This window comes from Ischnura elegans, chromosome 6 (assembly GCF_921293095.1).
Source record: "Ischnura elegans chromosome 6, ioIscEleg1.1, whole genome shotgun sequence".
In the NCBI taxonomy this organism is placed as follows: domain Eukaryota; kingdom Metazoa; phylum Arthropoda; class Insecta; order Odonata; family Coenagrionidae; genus Ischnura; species Ischnura elegans.
In genome coordinates, this window is record NC_060251.1 from 119284401 (window position 1) to 119296628 (window position 12228).

General features: G+C 42.1%; 1 protein-coding gene across 1 annotated transcript in view; it reads left to right on the forward strand.

Moving 5' to 3' along the window:
- The first annotated feature begins 8506 nt into the window (after positions 1–8506).
- Positions 8507–12228, forward strand: part of LOC124161468 (DNA N6-methyl adenine demethylase) — a 227554-nt gene continuing 223832 nt past the window's right edge. Inside the window, exon 1 of the mRNA XM_046537790.1 lies at positions 8507–8625. The gene's annotated coding sequence lies outside the window, so the exon portion shown is untranslated. The remainder of the gene's footprint in view (positions 8626–12228) is intronic.

A 12228-nucleotide genomic window follows, 5' to 3' on the forward strand; every position in this document is an offset into this window, starting at 1 on the left:
TTTTCATAACGACTCTTCTTTTACCAAGAACTTCATCAGCTCCTGTCTGCAGACCACTTCTAATGGTTTTCTTACTCTCTTCCACTGGTTTATTGGTCGTGTCCTCCCCTATTCTCTTTCCTACAGCTTCTTTCAAAGCCAGATGATGCTGAACCTCCTTCAATTTCTCAACCTGCCATATATTTTTCACGACTTTCTTCAATTTTTTTAAAATTTTAGGTGGCATTTCATCATAACTAAGTTATGGTCACTATCGATATCTATCCCTGGGTAGCTTTTGCAGTCCTTCACCTGGTTCCTGAATCTTTGTTTCTCTATAATGTAGTCGATTTTTGTATCTTCCAAGGTGTCCTGGTATCTTCCTCGTGCATCTTCTTCGCTGATAATTTTTTAAATACAGTGTTGGCAACCAATCGCCTGTGTTCAGTGCAGAATTGGAATAGCCTTTCTCCTCTTTCATTTCGATTTCCTAATCCATACTTTCCAGATATCTTATCCACCTTGGCCTTCGCCGACGACGGCGTTCCAGTCATCTAAAATAATAGGATTTTCTTCTCTTACCTGCTTGGTAAGTTCCGTTATATCTCGGTAGACATCTTATACTTCTTGATAATCATAATCTAATATAGGCATGTAAATTCACCTTCGGCACCGAAGATAGCGGGTCATCCCGTTGAAACGTCTGTCAGTTATCGTGTCTCTTTTGTATGTTTCTGTGTTTTTCATAGTCAATTTTGTCCGTTCTTTTCCATCGGTTATTTACGTACACTATCTTCCCCAGATATTGCGCAGTCTGGAGAACTTGCAAAGATTTTGCTGCAACAATTTCAGCCCACGCATATTTTAGTTAACCAATATTGTTCCATAAATATACTTTTCTTATAGACGAGCGACCCTTATTTATTGAACTGCGGTGAGACAAAGACATGGCATAGATTCAAACGCAGCTTCCGCGCGCCATTTTGACATAGGGGTGCGTGACGTCATATATGCCGTTGGATTCCGATTTCGCTGCTTGCTATGCGTTCTGAGTGGGAGTTACCGGAGTTCTTTGAGCCATCCAAAGTTCTTTCTGTGGTTTGTCTCATTTTCATTTAATACAGTATTCTAGAGGATTTTAAAGGAGGATATTAATATTAGTAACTGTCATTACCGGCTTATTTACCCGCATGGATGAAGAATATGCTCGTGCTGAGTCCGATTATCTGCCAGCAGTTGACCATCTTGCAATATGATACTGTACTTGATGAATTGCGACGAGTATATGCCCGCTGAAATTCGAAATGTGCAACGATCACCCCAAGTAATTTCTGTTATTTAGGAGATAATGGAAGTATTAATTGATTTATACGACTGCCAAGGAATCCCACAGTTTTAAGCGTTATGCCAATGCCTTCTTAAGCTGACGAGCGCTGATGCTGGAGATTTGGCAACACAGGAGGTGGTACGGCTCATTCCACACCACGTTATGTATTGTTGTGATTGTTTGTATGAGTTACCAGCAGTTGTGAGAGCTTCGCTTGTGAGACGTGTTGGTTATTTTCAATTGAAATCAAAATATTCGGCAATAGATGCTCGGAAGCCCTCATATTTTTTATCATTGATAATATTAATATCCGAATGGGCGCATAAAATATAAAACTGGAGCAGTGAATCCAAATATTTTATAATACCTAAGTCACATCGTTGTAGCAGTCTCAGCCACGGCCATTGTAGGGGGATGCGTTAATTGCAAGTTGGTGTTATCGATGGCGCCTCATACATTTATGTAATTAGAACGATTTTGATGTTTGCTAATGTCTGCTATTCTTTTACATGCAATTACCAAATAATCAATTTCTTCGTAGGTGCCGGAAAATTCGTCGTTTAGGACTGCCTATGCTTGTAATGTAAGGTGAATAACCGTGAATACAACTTTGGATCGCTGCTTGGCGATTTCTGCTAGCATCTTTTGTTCCAAAGTAGTGTTATTTGCAACGTGAAAACTCCCGTTAATCTACTGCTGCTAATCACAGTGCCAGTGGTTGTAAGTATTGCACAAAGTTGGACAAGGTTGAAAAATATCGGCCAAGAGTTGTAATTAATTGTGTTCCATCGTGATTGAATTGTAAACAGTGCTATTACGCTATCAATAGTTGTCTGACAGTAACGTAAAAATTGTCAGTGGCGTGCTCACCTTCGCTGTTCACCGTAGATATGACATTTCACGATCAAGCTATCAAGATCAAAGTTGTGTGTGAAATTTGTTTTTCTAGTAAATTAATCGTATCAACGAATGCCAGTGAGAAATTCACCTGTGCCGCTTGCGTGGGCTAATTTAAGGCTCTAAATCAGTGAATAAATAGTAGTTTTCATCATGACGAGATCTGTAATTGTAAGTTGTGCGTGATGAATGGTCGTGAGGTATGGTCGTGCCTTCTGGCTTTTGATTATTGTATTTGCCTATTTCTCACTATATATTTATGGTGTGCGTTAGTATTTTGTTTTTGGATTTACCTAAATTATTGAAACACGATGTAGCTTGTGTGTGTGTTGAAAGAGGAACCGATTCGCGATCTCACACGTGAATTGTATGCAGACTGTTTCGCTGTGAATTCGTATTCGTGAAACCAAGCTAATGGTGAAAGTCTGTCTCATTATCATGAATTAAAAGTTTCTTTTAACAATACGTGCACATCTTGTGTTTATTTAACTCTGTTAATTTAAGACATGTCTATTTTTTCATAGATAACTGTCTATAAGTTATTTTTCATTAATTTAGAAAGTGCTTTTCTTGTCTCTCTGGCATTAGGTTTCCAAACCCCGCTCCTTGCACGAAAAGAATTCAGAGCAACATAGCAGATTAGTATTTGTTATGGCATAGTAGTTAAGTGTTTTTGTCAGTGATTAAGGGTCTCCAGCTAAGTATTCGTGATGGATTTTTAGTATTTTCAGCAGGAGAGAATCGGACCACCGTAGGACGGATAGGACTACCTTCTCTGCTAATGCGGCGTTGCCAAATTCAACGGCACGGCTCGTAAGCTTAAGAAGGCATCGGTTATGCCCTCTATCTTCCTCCGCATTGCCTACTGCAACAGTAAACGCAATTTTCTTTCGTCGGAAAAATGAAGACCAACTTTTACCGGCGCAACAAAAGTTGTGCTTTGACGTCCAGGAATCAAGCAGCACTAATAAAGAGTACTACTCATGACTGAACGCTGCCAAAAATGCGCATCTATCGACTACCATTAATACGATCTCCAAGTAAACAGTAATTTGTTAGCATTTTCTACGAGTCTACAGTAAATTCAGGGGCATAAACTTTATGGTTGAAATTTGCTTTGATAACGTCATTAAATAAACAGAATCGTCTTCATTGGCACGTATCTCTTTTGCTTCGCGGAGCCTTTGGGCCCTCGCAACGGCAGTTGTGACGTCATACCCACCCGATTTGACCACGCCTCCTTTCAAACGCCGTTTTTCGCGCCGTTGCTATTTCGACAACTTTGAGAATTTTTACATCGGGAACGAAGCTTTACCTAGCCCTCGGGTTTTTTGCGTTGCGCAATATTCATCGTCCTCTAGCTCCTCTATTTTTTCCAAAAAATATGCAAGTTCTCCATTGTCCCGTTCGATGGCTAGCTGATGCAGCAGTTGCGAGACATCAAAAAATGGCTTTATGCGTTCATAGGTTCAAAAGATGAACACTTTTATCGTTACGACATTCGGGCTTTGCCGCAATGATAGGCAAAATTTGTATGTAGCGATGGAAAACACATTGAATGATTCACTTACAACCATTTTTCAGAATGAAGTTTTATTTTCATTAAAAAAAACAGTGAAAACTTTGTTGCGCACCTAATATTTCTTCTGTTTTACATCCTGTCGTATGCAACTCATTCGGGGCCGTCCCTTGCCCTTTTTCCCTTCCACCTGTCCTTCTACGATAGTCTTCATCAGGACATCGTCCCTCGTGACCAACTGAGTTGTCCCGTCGTCTGCTTAAGGTTTTTAGGAAGCTTCTCTTGTCTTCCACTCGTCTTAGCACTTCCTAGTTCCTTACACGGTCGATCCATTTAATCTTTACCGCTCTTCGGCAGCATCACACTTCGATTTATTCCAATCTTGATTTCTCAGCAGCTGTAAGTTTTGACGTTTAACGGATATTACTTCTTTAGTTACATATTAGCAATCAATGAAGTTTACCATTAACTGGTTAAGTAACGGTGGTTTTTTGAAGATGCATTAGCAATTTTATGTTGCTAAATCATTCTTTTTTTACATCTTCATTTTGGCATCGCTTCTAAAATTGCATCTGATATAGTTGAGGTTAGACCTTGTTAATTAAAATCATTAACAGCATTTTGGAAAAAGCACTCTACTACCGCCATTTTGAAAAATAAAAAAATCAATATCGCGGTGAAACTATTGACACGAATTACTCCAGCATGGCTCTGAACAAAATGAAGGATAAATTCTCTGAGAGATTTGAGCAATTCAAAGCAAAATGCAAGTGCTCTGGCGTTCACAGCAAATTCACTCAATACAAACACGAATGAGAGCCTATGGAATTAATGCCGCTTTGCTTCAAATGGCCATGGCTGAATTTGAAAGCTAAACAAATGTGGAGTGCGCAGAACTCAAGAGTAACTTAGAAGGGAAAGAAGACGAGAAAAGCATGCACGTTGCGCCGCACAAGGGGACAGCTCTAACGATAAAATAAATACCAGGCACTTATATTTGGCGCAGGGAATAGTCTTCCAAAATACTACAGTGAGCTGAAGAAGTGGGCATTTGGAGTGATGACGATCTTTGGGTCAATATATTCGTGTGAGCGAGCGTTCTCTTGTACGAATAAAATATAAAGTAAAGGTAGAAGCCTGCTAACAAATCAAAATCTAGAGGAGGGCTTGCAACTGAAAAAAAACAAGTTATGACCCAGATTTAACAAAACTTTCAAATAGTGTGCCCAGACATTGCCCCCATTGATGTAACGATTGTAGCAATCAATCAAAATCATTTGCTTAACTTCTAATATTTTTGTATAATTAAATATTATATTATTCGTTTTTAAAGCTATTCATTTCAAATCAAAAACCATTAAAACAAAATTTTCACCAGCTCTTTAAAAAAACTGGGGATTTTGTAAAGTATAACTTCTGGCTCTTCCGTCTCAAAAGGTTGCCGACCCCTGTCCTGGCCTCTTCTCTTTTAGTGCATACACATGTCTTTTTCTTCTCTTTGTTGGTTTTCATCTGATATCCGGCCATTTTCCTTTCCGTAATTGTCAAAGTCTTCTTCAAATCAATCTCTGTCTCGGCCGTGACTGCTATGTCGTCAGAAAATCGCAGTATACAGTTTCTTTCTCCATGGATATTGGCATTTTGAATTTTCTCGTTGATTTCATTGACGACTTTCACCATTTAGACGTCACCAAGTAGGTACGGGGGACAGTGATGAAGGATCTAAGGTGTTCCCAGCGAATAGACTGGAGGAAGAGTTCTCGGGTTTCCAGCCGGCTCCAAGGGTTTTTCTGCACCAACGTTTCGAAGGCTAAGTCTGCCATCGTCTTCAGGGTGAATAGATTAGCCAAGATGTGTCCGTCTTGTATACCTTCGCATTGGGTTCAGGTGGGCTCTGATTGGTCGACGGTCGGACCAATGCGTGTCCTCTCCCCCTCCAGCCCTGAAAAAACTGAAGGGGGAGAGGACACGCATTGGCACGACCGTCGACCAATCAGAGCCCACCTGAACCCAATGCGAAGGTATAACAGACGGACATATCTTGGCCCCTGAAAACGATGGCAGACTTAGCCTTCGAAACGTCGGTGCAGAAAAACCCTTGGACCCGGCTGGAAACCCGAGAACTCTTCCTACGGCGGACAGTGCATAGTACTCTCGTCTCACTCCTTTTCATATTTTGGCTTCTTCACATTTAGGTCCACATCTAAACACAGACTGGGTTTTTGTGTAAACTGTGCACAATTCTACGATCATTGTGGAACACTGAAATAAATTGGAGTGTTGACACTAGTGACTCTATAAAGCACTCACACGACAGACAAGGCTTAACATTTTATTTTATTGAGGTGCGGGGCAAAAGAGAGTTTGGAAGCAATTGGAACAAGCTACGTGGAAATATCATTATAGGGTGGTTTCCTATAATTTTTAATGCCTAAATCGAAAGATTATTACTCCTGGAGTAAGTATTTCACGCTTATAGATTTTAAATGGCGATATCTATTTTTCGCGATTAAATGAAAAGTGAAAATTAAAAAAAAAGTATGAATTCCGGGAAATCTCCGTGTGACGTCGTTCTGGTTCCCGCTGCCGCAAGACAGGTGACCGTGGGGCGAGGCTTTAAGCGCTGATACGACGCAGGATGCTAGCAGGTAGCCGAGTATCCTGCTAGCTGGTAGCGCTTAGCTTAAATAAGGATTACTAATACCTTATCAAACGAAGAAAACTTTCCGACCTTAGCCAGTTTTAATAGGTAATTATTAAGACATGTTTCCGTGAGCTCTGAGCCTCATGCATGCATTGGTAATCTCAGACGATGTAAAACTCCTATCTACTCGTATAGAAACTAGGTCCCTGTGACGTCACGTGGAGTGGCATCGCATGGGCGCCAATCTGGCCTTTTTCAAATGAGGATAAAATTGAACCTTGCCATTCGTCTAAACCGGTATTTCTAAAACTAAGTAATTTGTATATTATGAATACACTAATGGTGGGTAACGAATCGCAATCAATGCCTTTCGTTTTCTTTGATGAAGGAGACTACCCTATTGTTGGGCATTAAGTAAGTCATAAATTCAAGATGGGAGCAGGCGGAAACAGGTGACTTCTGATTGCATGCCTAGTTATTCATTCTTGCGTTTTCATCGCATTTTACGCATGATATTTTTTTCGGCCCGTCTTTCAAATTTATTTTTCATTTTCTCTCTGTGAGCTCCATGAACCACTGCATCCTATCTTTTAGCGTTTCTAACAAGAGAGAGGGATTCAAGGCCAAAAATATTGTCAGTGGAACAAGTCGCACCCTTGTACTTATTCCAGGGTGCTATATTCCAAATCGAGCTCTTACATTCACTATTATTAAATTTTGTTTTTCGGTCATTGAAGACGCCTTTCATATTTTTAAATTTCCGACATTTGTCTATTTACTCGTTTTAAGATAAGTGGTTATGATTTATTAAGAAAAAGATAAGAAGGTAAAACTCATTTGGCACATTACATTTCAATCTCTATGCATGGATACACGATACATTAACCCGTACTTGTACTTATAGACTGTCCCAAGGGTCGTGTGTCATTTTTGACCTGTAATTTTTAGTAACTTTGAATCGAGAAATGTTCATGAAAATTGGCATACTTATAGGGAAAGGTCCTAAGTTTTGTTGGGTATAAGCAAGCATTTTACAATTTTGACCTTTTGACCTCACGATGTGGGTCCAAACCTAAAATTTGAATTGGCCTTATGGGGTTTCAATGTTAAAAAATCGAGATAGAAAAATGCCTGAATTTCATTGACCAAGATGTAAATTCTTAGGTTTTCGGATACGAGAAACCCGAAAATGACACTTTCATTTACGAAAATTCAACCGTTGACCCAGTAAGGTCACCGTCAAGGTCGTAAGGGTGGCAAAAAGAATAGCATACCAACAAAGGTGTCGATCCATGGGTTTTATAGGATGCCCAAGTCATTACTATTGTCCAAATACCCGTATTATTCACTAATTGACCTCCGAGGGTCACAATGGGTGTCAAAGGTCATAAAGTTAAACGTCGGGCCATAATGGCAACCAACGTGTCAAACCATAGGTTTTGAAGGGTGCCAAAGTCGGTTAGGCAGTTCATAGATCCGTATTGTTGATTTTTTGACCTCCGAGGGTCACATTGGGGGTCAAAGGCCATAGAGTTAAACTTCGAGCCATCATAGCAACCAACGTGTCGAAGCATAGGTTTTCAAGGGTGCCAAAGTCGGGTTTTCAGTTCATAAATCCGTATAACAGATTTTTTTGAAGCTTATGTCTAAATTCGCGATCGAAATTGGTGGGCCTTGACGAAAACGTACTCGATCGCATGAACCCAATTAGAATAGTTTCTATATTCTGTTAATGCATTCGCACAAATCGGGTGGTTAAACGGTGCATTTTTTTACGTTCGTTTACCGTTCGTGCATTTCGACATTTACGAGTTAGTTAAACGTGTAACCAGACCTTGTCACTTTACCATGATTTCGACAGTTATGTTATAACCAAGGTCGGCAGTGATAATTGTATAAATGATACATACCAGACATCATAAGAACTTTGATAATCATAAATGGTTGAAACCATCATCGGTATTAAGGTGACTGCGAGGAATATACATGCCCCGTTGAAGCGACGCGCGCTCCCCCCATGCAGCCCCGCGCTCTGGCGGACACGCGCGGAATCACCGCCCTCCCCCTCCCTCCCTTTGTCCCCCCTCCCCCCTGCGATGCTCCCTCTCCCCTCCAGAGCGGCAGTTGAGCGCATCAAGTCGACGCGGGAGGAAGCAAGAGAAGAAGGGAAAGAAAGGACTGCGCCGACGCTTATGCCGACTTCTGCTGCCGCTGCGCCGCCGTGCCTTGGCGTGACTTGCCCTTCACCGTCCCACAGAGGTAATCCCCGTGCACGCCGTGATTGCCCAAGTGCTCCACGAAGAAGTAATCGCCGCTTGTGGTGCTTGTTTGTGATGCTGTGTGCGGTGCTTCGCCCTCGGGCAAATGGTGATGCTTGCTCCTTCTGTGAGATCCATCCCAATGGAGAGTGTGGTAGACAGGCTAGTGGGTAGAGCGCTTGAATTTTGACCGTAGGTTTTCGGGTTCGAACCCCGGGTGAAATTTGAGGACACCCCGTTCCGAAAGTTCTCGGAGAGGTGAGGAACCATCCCCGTATCATACCCCGAGTTTGTGAAAAATCTCATGCCAGTGGCTTAGTCTTGGGTGAGCTCTATCCCGGCCTCTCCTCGTGAGTCAGTGCGAGAGCTCCGTCTGGTTGTGCTTTGGCTTGATCCTCCATCTTCGTCGTGTCGTCTGCGAGGAGGCCTCCCGCCGCGCTCGCCGCTGCCTCTAGCTTTGTTTATTCGTGTGCAGGGTCGCGTGCAGCTGTTTCCTTGCCCCTCGTTCGCATTTGTTGTTGTGGCCCGCCATTCGACAAAAGAAGCGACATTAGCGCATGGCCTTGGCGGTCGCCCGAATGCCGGCGCGGGCGGTGTTGTCGATTTCCTCCCCTGAGCGATAGAATCCGTGCGATGGCCTCCTTCGAGTCCCGGCCCTCAACTTCCAGTTTCACGATCCTTGGACTCCGTCCGTGGCGACTGTTCTGTCGAAAGGTCAAACTGGTCCCTTGCAAATTCATCGCCATTTCCCTTTCGTAACTCGCTGAGGAGGCGGATAAATTCTCGCCCCGGCTGCATTTCGGGTCGCCTTGGGGGTGAATTTCCCCCTGCGTGGATAGAGAGAGACCTGGGAGACAGTGTGTGTCTTCGTGTGGAGTGCGCGAACCTTGACCCCGAGGAAGGAGGACTTTGGTGTGGGCCGCGGGCGTTCCTGCAGAAAAATTGCTAATGTTCGGATTGTGGGGGAGCGGACGGGTGGCAGAGCACTGGTGGCCGTGGTACAATTATTGCTAGTACAAGTAATGGACATTTTTATAAATGCCGAGAGTCGTTACTTCGCGGATTGTTAACTCATGTCGAAAGGAACACAAGTAATGCTCCACACCCATGTCATGAAAACGGCTCCTGATTTCGGAAACTGAGTTTAATCGACTCAAATGACACTAGCAAGGAGTTTCCTTAACCCGGGCATGTTTTAATGAAATTATTTCGATTGATACCGATGAAGGTCTGTTTACACGGTACATTAACCCCTACGAGTTATCGCCTAAATGTATGAACGCGTGAATGAACACGGAAATGCACCGTATAACCAACCAATATATGCGAATGCATAAATAGAAAATAGAACCTATTTTAATTTGGTCCATGCATTCGTACATATTTCGTTGCGGTCCGCAAAAATCATTCAAATAGAAAGACATTATGTCGTACAAGTGAATGTATCATGTAAACTGGCCTTAAATTTTGTTCAACATGAATCTACCCGGAGTTGTAAGACACTAGACTCTATGTTTAGCTGATCACCCCTGCAAGTCACCCATTCCACTTCCTTTTTTACTTCCTCTTATCCTCTTCACTTTAATTCCTTTCATGAACCCTCTTCTCTTTCTTCCCCCTCCGTTCGCATCGTAAATTATACTTTTGTCCAGCTGCTTATTTGCTTTATTTAATTGCGAGTTTCTGTCCAGTTTAAAGGCCTTCTCATAAGGTTGAAACCTGGTTTGTGTGCAGGTCCTAACCCTTAGATCGTGTTTAAACTATAAGTGAGCAAGTTTTTTTTTGTGTCCACTTCGCTGGGAGGAAGAGCTATTGCTGCGCGGAGGGCCGAAGGATGCAGACTGTAGGTTGTGTTGGCGAGGGAGCAGAACGGCTTGGGAGAGGAGCGCCCGTCGACTCCGCTTCTTCAGATCTCGCCTTATTTTCGAGCCCGAAAAATAATTCCGTGCTGTGCCGCTGTATTTGTTCGTTCGTAGTCCTGAGATTGGAACATTGCAGCCCTCTCATTTATTTTTGCCTATCTCGAACCTGGTCGCTCCTCTTCGTGTCCATTTACAACTTTCCCTTAGTATTCTCCTTTTGTCATTTCCGGGAGGGCTTTTCCTTCTATTTTTACCTGCAATCTTTCCCGTAATCTGTTCCTATTTTAACGTGGCGTATCAATCAACTCTGTCTTTGGCATTGGAGGTCCTCCATCTCTTCCATTCTTTTCATATTCTTCGTCATGTGTAGCCATCTCCTAATTTGACGCCCTCTCCGTCGGTTTGTTTTCCATCGTGCGCCAGTGCAACGAGGCTTCCTTCTCCTCCGACGAAGCCTCGTAATCAAGTGTGTGTCGAGATGATAGTTCAATCGGTAATTTGAAATAAATTCGCCACCACGGGTGCTGTCCTGGGAAATAATGTGATACTCTTTGAACTGCATCAGGTGAAGACGGTGCGTGGACATATTTCTATGCCTTTGTCGTAGATATTGCATTTGATGGATGTTCTTTTCACAGCGAATTTAATGTAATATTTAGTTAATTTGAATTTAGGTCAGATAAAGTTGTCGTTTTTTGTTCTTTGCCAACTTAACCGCATATTTATTTCTCCCCCTCACGATTTGCGGTGTAATTAGAGAACTTGATGATGGTAATGAATGAAAGCGATCAGGTTTTCATTCTCTAATTATATTATTTATTATGGTAAATATAAATTATGTCATTTGTGAATTACTATTTCGATTACCTTCGATGGTTTTTACCCACGAATTTCCGAAGGAATTTGTAGCTATCGCCATGGATGACGAATTAATTTGTAGAACCTCTAACAATGTATTTACTACCAATTACCGTCGGCTCAAATAGTTGTATATCGCCAAAATGTCAACAGTCGACTTTTCCATCTTCTTCAAGGAGATGGTGAATCTTAGTCAAGGTTATCCATTTTGCCCTGTGGACGAATCGTCCGATGAAACGTTGGCGATGCACAAACATTTAAGCCTTTGCTTATTAAGAAGTACATCATATTTTAAGTGATGCCGTTTCGTTACATTATCAAGAAACAATTTCGTAGCCTCATCATTTCCCCGACAAGGCCCATGCTATTGCGGCTACTCTACAGACTGCCGGTATATTTCGGTAATTTGAAAAAAGAGTGAAATTTTCAATGCTAAATCCTAGTTAAATTCATGCCTTTACGGGATATCAGTAGGGATTTCGGGGAGAGTTTAATTCCATTGTCAGTTGAGATCAGTGCTGCACTCGGAGAGATTGCCGTTGTTTTAGACAGTCTGTGCAATGAGGTCGTTTTCACTGACGCATCCAGTCCCTATTTGTCAGAAACAATGGACGAGTAACGGCCAAATAAACCTTCCGCTTAAATAGCTGTAAATTAGGATCAATGGAAAAAATTAGCTTCACACCTTTTGGGTGGTTGGAAGAAGATATAATTGCGTGGACTGGACGTCATCTATCATTTTTCTGCAGAACTATGACAGAAAACTGCCGCACATTAGGTAAATATTGAAATTGAGCCGAGCTCTTTCCTGCGTGCATCGATTTCTTTTCCCGGGTTCTGTTCTCTATTCCATGTCATGTCTTAGTTATTTTTCATTCCAAGTC